Below are 12,896 nucleotides of genomic sequence, written 5' to 3'. Positions count from 1 at the left end.
ACATCCGCGTGTTTCCTCAATATCCCTTGTAGGTTTGTGTCCTCTTTTGCAACCATGTGAATTTCCTGCCAGTTTAGTTTGATCTTTTCCAGACACGTGCGTCCTAGCAATGCTGGATGGTTGCCTTTCACAATGTAGAGTGGTAGCTTTACCTTCTGTTTGTTGAGCTCCACTGTAACAGTCACGCTTCCTCTCACTGGAACAATCTCACCAGTGTATGTTTTCAGCGTCATCTTTGTGGGCTGTATTGTGAGGTGATGTAGTTTCTCCTTGTATACAGCCTCAGACAGCAAAGATATGGCTGCTCCAGTGTCCACTTGCATCCGCACTGCGTTTCCATCCAGTGGCGGTGTCACCCAGTACCCGTATCCATTGTCTGAAATTGACATAACATGCAAACATTCTTCCCCTTCAGACAGGGTATCACTTTGTTCATCCTCTGTGTGCTCCATTTTATGCACTTTCTTTTTGTACTTCCTGAAGTCGCTTTTCCTTTGTTCAGTACTTTTGTTTGATTGTGTATTTTTGTTTTTACATGCACGTTCAATGTGACCCTTTTTACCACAACTTCTGCAGTCTAAGTCTTTGCACCAACACTCCTCTGCTTGGTGACCTGGTTTCCCACAGCGATAGCATGGCTTCTCACCTCCTGCCTTGTTTTTTAACTCCATAGACACCTTATGTACTTTGGTCGATGCACTTAGCTGTTGTGCCATTTCCATTGACGTACTCACTTCTATTGCTCTCTGCAATGTTAAGTTACTCTCAGTCAAAAGGTGTTTCTGAATTGCCTCGCTGTGCATGCCACACACTAACCTAGCACGTATAGTGTCACTTATTGATCGCCCAAATTCACAGTGTTCAGATAACTGTTTCAATACAGACACAAACTGTGAGATTGATTCCCCCTCTTCTTGATTTCTCTTATGAAACCGGAATCTCTTATCAGTGGTTTGGGAGAATAATGTCCTTTTAAGGTAGCCACAATTTCATCATATGATTTATCCCCAGGTTTTTCAGGCGTTACTAGGCTGCGCAGAAGATATAATGTTTTTCATCCCATAACTGTCAAAAATGTTGGCACAACGACTTCTGCTTTAATTCCATTTGCCAACACAAAGTACTCAAAACGTTCTGTGTAAGAACTCCATTGTTCCACAGATTCATCAAATGGTCCTATATTTCCAATCAATGCAGACATTTTCGGTTTATTTTTCTTTCTTTTAACTCACGATGACTTCACTTTCTCCCGCAGCGAAACTCTTCCTATCCCTCGAGGCTCTCGTTGCGGTGACATCAAAGGCTAGCTAGCATCACTCGACTGGCTAGCTCCACGTTATGTTTGCGTCTTTCTACAGCGAGAAGAAAAAATATATAACGAATTTAACTCAGACTTTCTGCGGAAGACGATGAGCACAAACGTGAGAACGTTTCTTCCTCGTCGTCAGTTTTGTTGTATAGCACACTGTATTACTTATACAACTAATATAAGGACAGGACATGAGACGGGAGTAGAAATTAACGTGGGCATTGTTTTAATGCGTTTCACAGGAAGAACATTCCAAGCATTTCAACGTAGGTAAGCAATGGGGGTTACAGGTGCCCTAAAGGGACAAAACTAGAATATCAATACACAACAGACTTGCTTCCTAATTTGACAAGCTACAGTATATGCTCGTGGCCACTCACGTAGTTTTTCTCTCATTCACTCCCATGCATTCTATTTCTAGCATAAGCACGCTCGTTCACACGCATATAAAAAAAACTATGATTAAGAAACTAAGTTTGGTTAGAGTTGTAAGTGACACTTACAAGTCGTGTGTTTGAGGATTTTGTTACCCTCTGTCTTTCAATGTGCAATTCGCAAACAAACAAAGTTTGACCTACATTATCATTGGGTAGGATAGGGCAGCTATGGTAAATTTGACCCCAACCCTTCATGTTTCATGTTGAAATCATCTAACAAGTAACATTATTGAGCAACACAATCCATTTTACAAATGTTGGTATAATTTGGACATGAAACGCAAAACATGCTAATATATGGGATACTGATTTACATTGGATTTTGGGCACACACAAATAATAAAAAGTTAACATTTGGAGATAGTGGTTTGTTTGTAATTTGGGTGAAACTTTCCCTTTAAAGAGGCTATACATAACTCTATACATCATTATTGGCTATTGAACAGATATTTCACAGCAGTTTAAATTGTACAATTATTCTCTACACTATACTTGTTTTGTCACATAAACTGAAACTAGGCGATCAGTTAATAATCCAAGCAACCAGGAAATGGTGGAGTGATTTCAGTATTGTACTTTAACCTTCCATTTATATTTCTTGAAATCAACTTGTATTGTTCATACATGCATAATGTATCATGTGTAGTCCTCCGTTACCTGATTAAGCCACACAATCCTTATAGCGAAGACGGACCAAAATAACTGCTACCGATTGACTAGGTTGTCTGCTGCAATCTTTTTATTGTTTAGTAAAAATACTATTTAATGCGGGAATTTAATAGTAGAACAACCGAACCGGACGATGTTGATTGGACGGTGGAAAGGTACAATCATATCCAAGGTTGAGGTTACTAGGTCAATTTGTAAGTCGCTCTGGATAAGAGCGTCTGCTAAATGACGTAAATGTAAAAATGTAAATGTAAAAGTGTGAGATCAGGTCTCTAAATCAAATCAAATCAAATCAAATTGTATTTGTCACATGCGCCGAATACAACAGGTGTAGACCTTACAGTGAAATGCTTACTTAGAAGCCCTTAACCAACAATTGAGTTTAAGAAAGAATACATTAACAAAATTAAAATTAAAATTAAAGACTTGAATGTTAATGATTAAACTAGACTGGGCAAAGCACACACCAATGTTGTATTGTATCTGTGAACACTGTGTGATTATGGGTAATGACAACATCACTATCTTTTGTTTTTACTTCCTACAAGCCTCTCAGGCCGGTGTTTACAGTACATTTGGTGCTATGTAATTAGAATATAAGGGCCTGATTTAGAGGAGACGAATTAAACATTATTCTCTGCTTCTGTGCTGAATGATATTCTCCCTGTTTGGAAAATGTTTTTGTAAACCAGATTTCTTGAAATCAAGGGTGGCTACTTTGAAGAATCTCAAATATAAAATATATTTTGATTTGTTTAACACTTTTTTGGTTACTACATGATTCCGTATGTGTTATTTCATAGTTTTGATGTCTTCACTATTATTCTACAATGTAGAAAATAGTAAAAATAAAGATAAACCCTGGAATGAGTAGGTGTGTCCAAACATTTGACTGGTACTGTATATTAATCCTTTATTATTATTATTATTATTATTATTATTATTATTATTAATAACAAAATCCATACTGCTAAATTCATTGTTTTGGGAATTTTCAATTATCCCTGTCTATCTTTTATTTTGGTGATTGTTAGTCCTCAAAGATGATATTATTTAAACTTATAGGTCCATTATATTCTCTACATACCTATATCTAGTTTTAGTTGTTGAAGTTTACACTGAAAGGGTTTTTCCATAGACAGATGACTAGACACTAAAGCAGATGGAGACTACTGTGGTGGGCAAATCACCACAATCCACAGCACACAGGTAGTGAAAGCAAACAGGTATAGAGTTTTGTTGAAGTAGTTGGTTTGGTGATTGTCTGTTTGTAGCTCCTGTTGCTGAAGGTCTGGTTGTAGCTTGTTTTGGAAAATGAATACAGCTTTGTAGTGAATTTCCATGAAAAAAAGTCACTCTCAACAGCCAATTATTGCAGGAATGTAGTAGACAAAGTGTTTGGAATTAAAATAAATGTATAATTAGATACATGTTGTGAATGTTATGACACAAGTAGGAGAAAGACATGGCCCTTTTCCGTCACATTAGAAATGCTTCCTTCCTTCCTTGCTGGTATTTCCAACCACATACAAATCTGTGATTATCTTAAGAAAAATATAAATGTAAAAAGTAGTTCAAAAAGGTCCACGTGTTTCTGGATTGGGGCTCTCACACACCTGTTATGATCCAGCAGATCAGAATGATCACACACACCCCTGTGCAGAACATGAAGCAGAAGTTTTGCTCTTCAGTTTTGGTCCTCTGCATGAAGGCAATCATAACCAGTAACATCAGGACCAGAGCCAAACATCCAATCACTAATAGGTAGCTAGGGATGAAGAGCTGGACGAGGCAGTCATTGAAGTACACACCACCTAGAGATAGAGAGGTGAAGGAATTTTAGGAGAGTCGCTGTTGCATTATGGAGATGCAATTTGTTTTTGTGTATTTCATTTGGAAGTAACCTACCTATGATAATGTAGATCAAGTGGATAATTACACCAATACTAATAATGATAACAGTACTTATCATTATAATGATCAATTCTGGGGGAAAACATGACAAGCCTTATGTTACAGGCTTTGGTTTTTCCATTTATATTTCGAGGATGGACGTTAGCACGTAGGGCGCACCGATTGGTGTCGCTTCGTTAGTCAGTATGTGTTACACCTGTGCTGGTTGTCATCTCGTTAGTGGGAAGGTGTTTCACCTGCGCTGGCCCAGGTGCTATTTAAGAGTGGCTGGTCCAGTGGGCTTGAGAGATGTGGAGGGTTAACACCTTTAGTTGGCGCTCCCTATTTTGATTTCTAAATAAACAATCCCTTATCTGATCTTCCTTGTTTTCGTTTTGCTCCACTTTTTGGTTTGCTTCCTGTCTTTAAGTTTTATATGGGTTTTATTTAGTTTGCCTCTTCTTGGGCAAATTTAGTGGGCGCTCATGGTGGGTGTCTTTTAGGGCCTAGTTGTTATTGCTAGTCAACTTTCAGTGGACATCCCCATGAGTGTCTTTCAGAACCCATCCTAGAACCCCACCTGTTTCGTTTTGGTTGTTGTTAGTGACTCTTTGTTAGTTCCCCCTTCTGTTTTGTGCGACAATTTTGGGTTTCTTGCCGGGGAACTTAACAGCTTATTAGCATTTTGGTAACACTTTTTACAGCATCCAGGTACAATGTTGTATACGTTGCATTCTGAAAGTATTCAGACACCTTCCATTTTCCCACATTATTTTTTATGTTACAGCCTTATTCTAAAATGGATTAAATGCATTTTCCCCCAAATCATTCTACACACAATACCCCATTGACAAAGTGAAAACAGGTTTTAGAAATGTTTGCAAATGCATTAAAAATAAAAAACAGAAATACCTTATTTACGTAAGTATTCAGACCCTTTGCTATGAGACTCGAAATTGAGCTCAGGTGCATTCTCAGGTGCATCCGTTTCCATTGATCATCCTCATGTTTCTACAACTTGATTGGAGTCCACCTGTGGTAAATTAAATTATTTGGACATGATTTGGAAAGGCACACACCTGTCTATATAAGGTCCCACAGTTGACAATGCATGTCAGAGCAAAAACCAAGCCATGAGGTCGAAGCAATTGTCCGTAGAGCTCCGGGACAGGATTGTGTCGAGGCACAGATCATTTCTGCAGCATTGAAGGTCCCCAAGAACACAGTCGCCTCCATCAATCTTAAATGGAAAAAGTTTGTAACCACCAAGACTTCCTAGAGCTGGAGTTTGCCAAAAAGCACCTAAAGGACTCTCAGACCATGAAAAACAAGATTCTCTGGTCTGATGAAACCAAGATTGAACTCTTCGGCCTGAATGCCAAGCTTCACGTCTGTAGGAAACCTGGCACCATCCCTACGGTGAAGCATGGTGGTGGCAGCATCATGCTGTGGGGATGTTTTTTAGCGGCAGGGACTGGGAGACTAGACAGGTTTGAGGGACAGATGAACGGAGCAAAGTACAGAGGATCTGCTGAGAAGAATGGGAGAAACTCCCCAAATAAAGGTGTGCCAAGCTTGTAGCTTCATACCCAAGAAGACTAGAGGCTGTAATCACTGCCAAAGGTGCTTCAACAAAGTACTGAGTAAAGGGTCTGAATACTTATGTAATGTAAATGTGATATTTCAGTTTTTAAAAACCTGTTTTTATTTTGTCATTATGGGGTATTGTGTGTAGATTTGAGGGGAAAAAACAATTTAATCCATGTTAGAATAAGGCTGTAACGTAACAAAATCTGGAAAAAGTCAAGGGGTCTGAATACTTTCCGAATGCACTGTAACTTGTTATAAGCATGGAAGAGCCTTTATAATGTCTTATAATGCCTTATGAACCCAGATGTCTTATTTCTAATGTGATGGAACAGGGCCATCTCTTTCTTCTACTTGTGTCTTATAACATTCCCAACATGTACAGTGCCTTCAGAAAGTATTCACAGCCCTTGACTTTTTCCAGATTTTGTTATGTTACAACCTGAATTTAAAATAGATTAAATTGAGATGTTTTGTCACTGGCGTACACACAATACCCCATAATGTCAAAGGGACATTTTTACAAATGAAAAGCTGAAATGTCTTGAGTCAATAAGTATTCAACCCCTTTGTTAGGGCAAGCCTAAATTAATTCAAGAGTAAAAATGTGCTTAACAAGTCACATAAGTTGCATGGACTCCATGTGCAATAATGTTTAACATGATTTAACATGATTCATCTCTGTACCCCACACATATAATTATCTGTAAGGTCCCTCAGTCGAGCAGTGAATTTAAAACACAGATTCAACCCACAAAGACAAGGGAGGTTTTCCAATGCCTCACAAAGAAGGGCACCTATTGGTAGATGGGTAAACATAAAACAAACAGAGATTGAATATCCCTTTGAGCATGGTGAAGTTATTAATTACACTTTTGATGGTTTATCAATACACCCAGTCACTACAAAGATACAGGCGTCCTTCCTAACGCAGTTGCTGGAAAGGAAGGAAACCACTCAGGGATTTCACAAATAGGCCAATGGTGACTTTAAAACAGTTAGAGTTTAATGGCTGTGATAATAGAAAACTGAGGATGGATCAACAACATACTTCACAATACTAACCTAATTGACAGAGTGCAATAAGGCACTAAAGTAATACTGCAAAAAATGTGGCAAAGAAAATAACTTTTTGTCCTGAATACAAAGTGTTATTTGGGTCCATTTCAATGCAACACATTACTGAGTACCACTCCATATTTTCAAGCATAGTGGTGGCTGCATCATGTTATAATATAATATAATATAATATGCCATTTAGCAGACGCTTTTATCCAAAGCGACTTACAGTCATGCGTGCATACATTTTTTGTGTATGGGTGGTCCCGGGGATCGAACCCACTACCTTGGCGTTACAAGCGCCGTGCTCTACCAGCTGAGGATGTTATGGGTATTCTTGTAATCGTTAAGGACTGGGGAGTTTTTCAGGATAAAGAATAAATGTAATAGAGCTAAGCACAGGCAAAATCCTAGGGAAATACTTATGTATTTCATTTTCAATACATTTAAAAAATGTCTAAACCTATTTTCACTTTTTCATTATGGGGTATTGTGTGTAGATGGGTGAGAGAGAAAAAATATATTTAATCAATTTTGAAATCAGGCTGTAACACAACAAAATGTGGAATAAGTCAAGGGGTATGAATACTTTCTGAAGCCACTATGTTTCATTATACATGTATTTTATTTCCTAACGGTTTCTCTACTACAGGCAGTGTTTCTCTACTGTGCATTTCCCCAAACAAGCTACAACCAGGTAGTCTAGCGGTTAAGAGCGTTATGCCAGCAACCAAAAGTTGCTGGTTTGAATCCCAAGCCGACTAGGTGAAAAATCTGTTGATGTGCCCTTGAGCCAGGCACTTGGCCTTAATTGCTCCTCTAAGTCACACTGGCTAAGAGCTTCTGTAAAATGTTATAACTAGCATTTATTTAGTAGAATGAGCATTATACATTTTTTTTGTTACAATATCAACAGGCTCAGGGTACTGCATAAACATACCACACTTGGTTTAACTTAACCAAGACGGACAACATGTCTTTGTTGTAACACTTCCTATGAATACATTTTTATATGGCATCGTCATTAGAAAATGTTGGAAGTGGGAGGGAGTATAATGCCTAATGACCTATAATAGCCGTTAATAGCCTAAACCTTTATAATATCTTATAACACGTGATATAACAAAGGGATAATTCAGCCAAATTACAAATGTTTACATTTGTTTCCTTACCTTAAATACAGTCTATGGACAAGGAGAAAGTGCAATCCGTACTTTGGTTTTGTTAAACTAGCCACTGCCACCAACTAACAAGATCAGTTACCCTTGTCTAGCAGATTATATTGTTTGAAAAATGGGGACTCAAGTCCAAATAAATGTTTTTGGTATAAATTGTAAAGGGAAGTACGCTAAACATGTATTTCACTCTAACCACAAATGTTCTCACATGCATAATTGTCAATATGCATAAAACCTGTGGTCAGAAATGTTTGACGAAAAGCCACTATCTATGGTTTATGTTACAGCCCAACGGCAGGTGGCAAGTTTGTCCCGTAACTCTAACCCTAACCTCTCTGGGTTCTTGCTTAACCCTAAACCTAGAGCTCTATTCAATACGCAAGACTGAAGCGTTACAGATTCTGTGATATACAATTTAAGGTCATTTCCAATTTAGCCGACATAGCATTTACCGTGAATGCAGTCGCAGCTAAAGCGAAACATTGTCTTTAAATTTCAATCATGCCTCCCGAGTGGCGCAGCGGTCTAAGGCACTGCATCGCAGTGCTTGAGGCGTCACTACAGACCCGAGTTCGATCCCAGTCTGTGTCACAACCAGCCTTGACCGGGAGACCCATGAGGCGGCGCACAATTGGCCCAGCATCTTCCGGGTTAGGGGAGGGTTTGGCCGGCCGGGATGTCGTAGTCACAACGCGCTCTAGCGACTCCTTGTGGTGGGCAGGGCACCTGCAAGCTGACTCCAGTCAAATAAAATGTTATTTGCCACATGCGCCGAATACAACCGGTGTAGACATTACCGTGAAATGCTTACTTACAGCCCTTAACCAACAATGCATTTTTTCCTTAATAAAAAAGTAAAATAAAACAACAACAACAAAAAAGTGTTGAGAAAAAAAAGAGCAGAAGTAAAATAAAATAACGGTAGGGAGGCTATATATACAGGGGGGTACCGTTGCAGAGGCAATGTGCGGGGGCACCGGCTAGTTGAGGTAGTTGAGGTAATATGTACATGTGGGTAGAGTTAAAGTGACTATGCATAAATCATTAACAGAGTAGCAGCAGCGTAAAAAGATGGGGTGGGGGTGCAAATAGTCCGGGTAGCCATGATTAGTTGTTCAGGAGTCTTATGGCTTGGGGGTAGAAGCTGTTGAGAAGCCTTTTGTACCTAGACTTGGCGCTCCGGTACCGCTTGCCGTGCGGTAGCAGAGAGAACAGTCTATGACTAGGGTGGCTGGAGTCTTTTACAATTTTGAGGGCCTTCCTCTGACACCGCCTGGTATAGAGGTCCTGGATGGCAGGAAGCTTGGCCCCAGTGATGTACTGGGCCATACGCACTACCCTCTGTAGTGCCTTGCGGTCGGAGGCTGAGCAGTTGCCATACCAGGCGGTGATGCAACCAGTCAGGATGCTCTCGATGGTGCAGCTGTAGAACTTTTTGAGGATCTGAGGACCCATGCCAAATCTTTTCAGTCTCCTGAGGGGGAATAGGCTTTGTCGTGCCCTCTTCACGACTGTCTTGGTGTGTTTGGACCATGATAGTTCGTTGGTGATGTAGACACCAAGGAACTTGAAGCTCTCAACCTGTTCCACTACAGCCCCGTCGATGAGAATGGGGGCGTGCTCAGTCCTTTTTCTTTTCCTGTAGTCCACAATCATCTCCTTTGTCTTGTTCACGTTGAGGGAGAGGTTGTTATCCTGGCACCACACGGCCAGGTCTCTGACCTCCTCCCTATAGGCTGTCTCATCGTTGTCGTGATCAGGCCTACCACTATTGTGTCGTCGGCAAACTTAATGATGGTGTTGGAGTCGTGCCTGGCCATGCAGTCATGGGTGAACAGGGAGTACAGGAGGGGACTGAGCATGCACCCCTGAGGGGCCCCCGTGTTGAGGATCCGCGTGGCAGATGTGTTGTTACCTACCCTTACCACCTGGGGGCGGCCCGTCAGGAAGTCCAGGATCCAGTTGCAGAGGGAGGTGTTTAGTCCCAGGATCCTTAGCTTATTGATGAGCTTTAAGGGCAATATGGTGTTGAACGCTGAGCTGTAGTCAATGAATAGCATTCTCACGTAGGTGTTCCTCTTGTCCAGGTGGGAAAGGGCAGTGTGGAGTGCAATAGAGATGGCATAATCTGTGGATCTGTTGGGGCGGTATGCAAATTGGAGTGGGTCTAGGGTTTCTGGGATAATGGCGTTGATGTGAGCCATGACCAGCCTTTCAAAGCACTTCATGGCTACAGACATCAGTGCTACGGGTCGGTAGTCATTTAGGCAGGTTATCTTAGTGTCCTTGGGCACGGGGACTATGGTGGTCTGCTTGAAACATGTTGGTATTACAGACTCAGTCAGGGACATGTTGAAAATGTCGGTGAAGACACTTGCCAGTTGGTCAGCACATGCTCGGAGTACACTGCTGGTAATCCGTCTGGCCCTGTGGCCTTGTGAATGTTGACCTGCTTAAAAGTCTTACTCACATCGACTACGGAGAGCGTGATCACATAGTCATCCAGAACAGCTGGTGCTCTCATGCATGCTTCAGTGTTGCTTGCCTCGAAGCGAGCATAGAAGTGGTTTAGCTCGTCTGGTAGGCTTGTGTCACTGGGCAGCTCGTGGCTGTGCTTCCCTTTGTAGTCTGTAATAGTTTTCAAGCCCTGCCACATCCGACGAGCGTCAGAGCCGGTGTAGTATGATTCAATCTTAGTCCTGTATTGACGCTTTGCCTGTTTGATGGTTTGTCGGAGGGCATAGCGGGATTTCTTCTGAAGCTTCCGGGTTATAAGCGGCAGCTCTACCCTTTAGCTCGGTGCGGATGTTGCCTGTAGTCCTTGGCTTTTGGTTGGGGTATGTACGTACAGTCACTGTGGGGATGATGTCATCGATGCACTTATTGATGAAGCCAGTGACTGATGTGGTGTACTCCTCAATGCCATCGGAAGAATCCCGGAACATGTTCCAGTCTGTGCTAGCAAAACAGTCCTGCAGCTTAGCATCTGATTCATCTGAACACTTTTTTATTGACCGAGTCACTGGTGCTTCCTGCTTTAGTTTTTGCTTGTAAGCAGGAATCTGGAGGATAGAATTATGGTCAGATTTGCCAAATGGAGGACGAGGGAGAGCTTTGTACGAGTCTCTGTGTGTGGAGTAAAGGTGGTCTAGAGTTTTTTTCCCTCTGGTTGCACATTTAACATGCTGGGGAAATGAGGTAAAACGGATTTCCAGAGATGTTCGATGGGGTTCAAGTCCGGGCTCTGGCTGGGCCACTCAAGGACATTCAGAGACTTGTCCCGAAGCCACTCCTGCGTTATCTTGTCTGTGTGCTTAGGGTCGTTGTCCTGTTGGAAGGTGAACCTTCACCCCAGTCTGAGGTCCTGAGTGCTCAGGAGCAAGTTTTCATCAAGGATCTCTCTGTACTTTGCTCCGTTCATCTTTCCCTCGATCCTGACTAGTCTTCCAGTCCCTGCCGCTGAAAAACATGCCCACACCATGATGCTGCCACCACCATGCTTCATCGTAGGGATGGTGCCAGGTTTCCTCCAGAAGTGACGCTTGGCATTCAGGCCATAGAGTTCAATCTTGGTTTTATCAGACCAGAGAATCTTGTTCCTCATGGTCTGAGAGACCTTTAGGTGCCTTTTGGCAAACTCCAAGCGGGCTGTCATGTGCCTTTTACTGAGGAGTGGCTTCCGTCTGGCCCCTCTACCATAAAGGCCTGATTGGTGCTCTGTCAGAGTGACCATCGGGTTCTTGGTCACCTCCCTGACCAAGGCCCTTCTCCCCCGATTGCTCAGTTTGGCTGGGCGGCCAGCTCTAGGAAGAGGAAAATACGGAGTGGTGGTTCCAAACTTCTTCCATTTAAGAATGATGGAGGCCAATGTGTTCTTGGGGACCTTCAATGGTGCAGAAATGTGCGAGGGTTGTTTTGTTTGCACAATGCGCTGTCTGTACGTCGGTATATTGTATATAAAAGTGGATCCTCATGATTGTATTTTCCTTCCTTTTTAGACCACATAGGCCTAATAAAATACTTCAAATGGTAGGCTAACCTGTCTCTGTGTCTCTGTCTCTGTCTCTGTCTCTGTCTCTGTCTCTGTCTCTGTCTCTGTCTCTGTCTCTGTGTTGACTTAAAGAAAAGTAAAGTTAAGGCCTCAACATCTTGCTGAATTTATCTGAACTAACATCCATCTGAATTTCTGTCGGTGTCCATATTGTAAGTGCTGAACGAATAGGCCTACCTCGTCGCAGCTCGTTTCCTTGCACTTGCTTATACTTAGAGATAAGTGTTAATGATATAAGAACAAACATTATGGATTTACAGAACATAAATGTAATGATGTTTGTGTATGGTTCAAAAGTCAAAACTCATTTTGGCGTTCTTTATTACTGAAGGAGAATGCGGTTCTTACACAAATCCACAAGGAATCAGTAGAATCCACATGTGTTTAAGTAAGTCAGCCATATCAGCTATGGGTTTTAAAAAGGCAGTACATTTACATTTACATTTACATCATTTAGCAGATGCACTTATTCAGAGCGACATACAAATTGGTGCATTCAACTTATGAGGCTGAATTAACTGTTTCGCTGCCAGACAAGGCTCTGCTGATAGCCAGGTGTAGCGGTGGTACGGATTCACGCTATGGTGGTGAAAGGAAAGCTCTGCTGTTGGGACAGCTTTATGTAGGCCCTAACAGTTTGTGGGCACCGTTTGTCACCGTTATAGTGCAATTAATGTATTGTTTTGTGTTGTGTAGTGGCTTTGCTGGCATGC

The 12,896-nt window shown here is 41.6% G+C and overlaps 1 protein-coding gene across 1 annotated transcript in view; it reads right to left on the bottom strand.

Annotated features, from left to right (window-relative positions):
• The window catches only part of LOC311112990 (B-cell scaffold protein with ankyrin repeats-like), a gene marked incomplete at both ends in the record, with an annotated part of 118,200 nt that overhangs the window by 654 nt on the left and 104,650 nt on the right, over positions 1-12,896 (bottom strand). The gene's annotated exons all lie outside the window — the stretch shown is intronic.

Source organism: Coregonus lavaretus, assembly GCF_964263955.1.
Source record: "Coregonus lavaretus genome assembly, chromosome: 39".
Classification (NCBI taxonomy): Eukaryota; Metazoa; Chordata; class Actinopteri; order Salmoniformes; family Salmonidae; genus Coregonus; species Coregonus lavaretus.
Note: the sequence above shows the minus strand (reverse complement) of the source record. Positions and strands in the feature narration are given on the sequence as shown.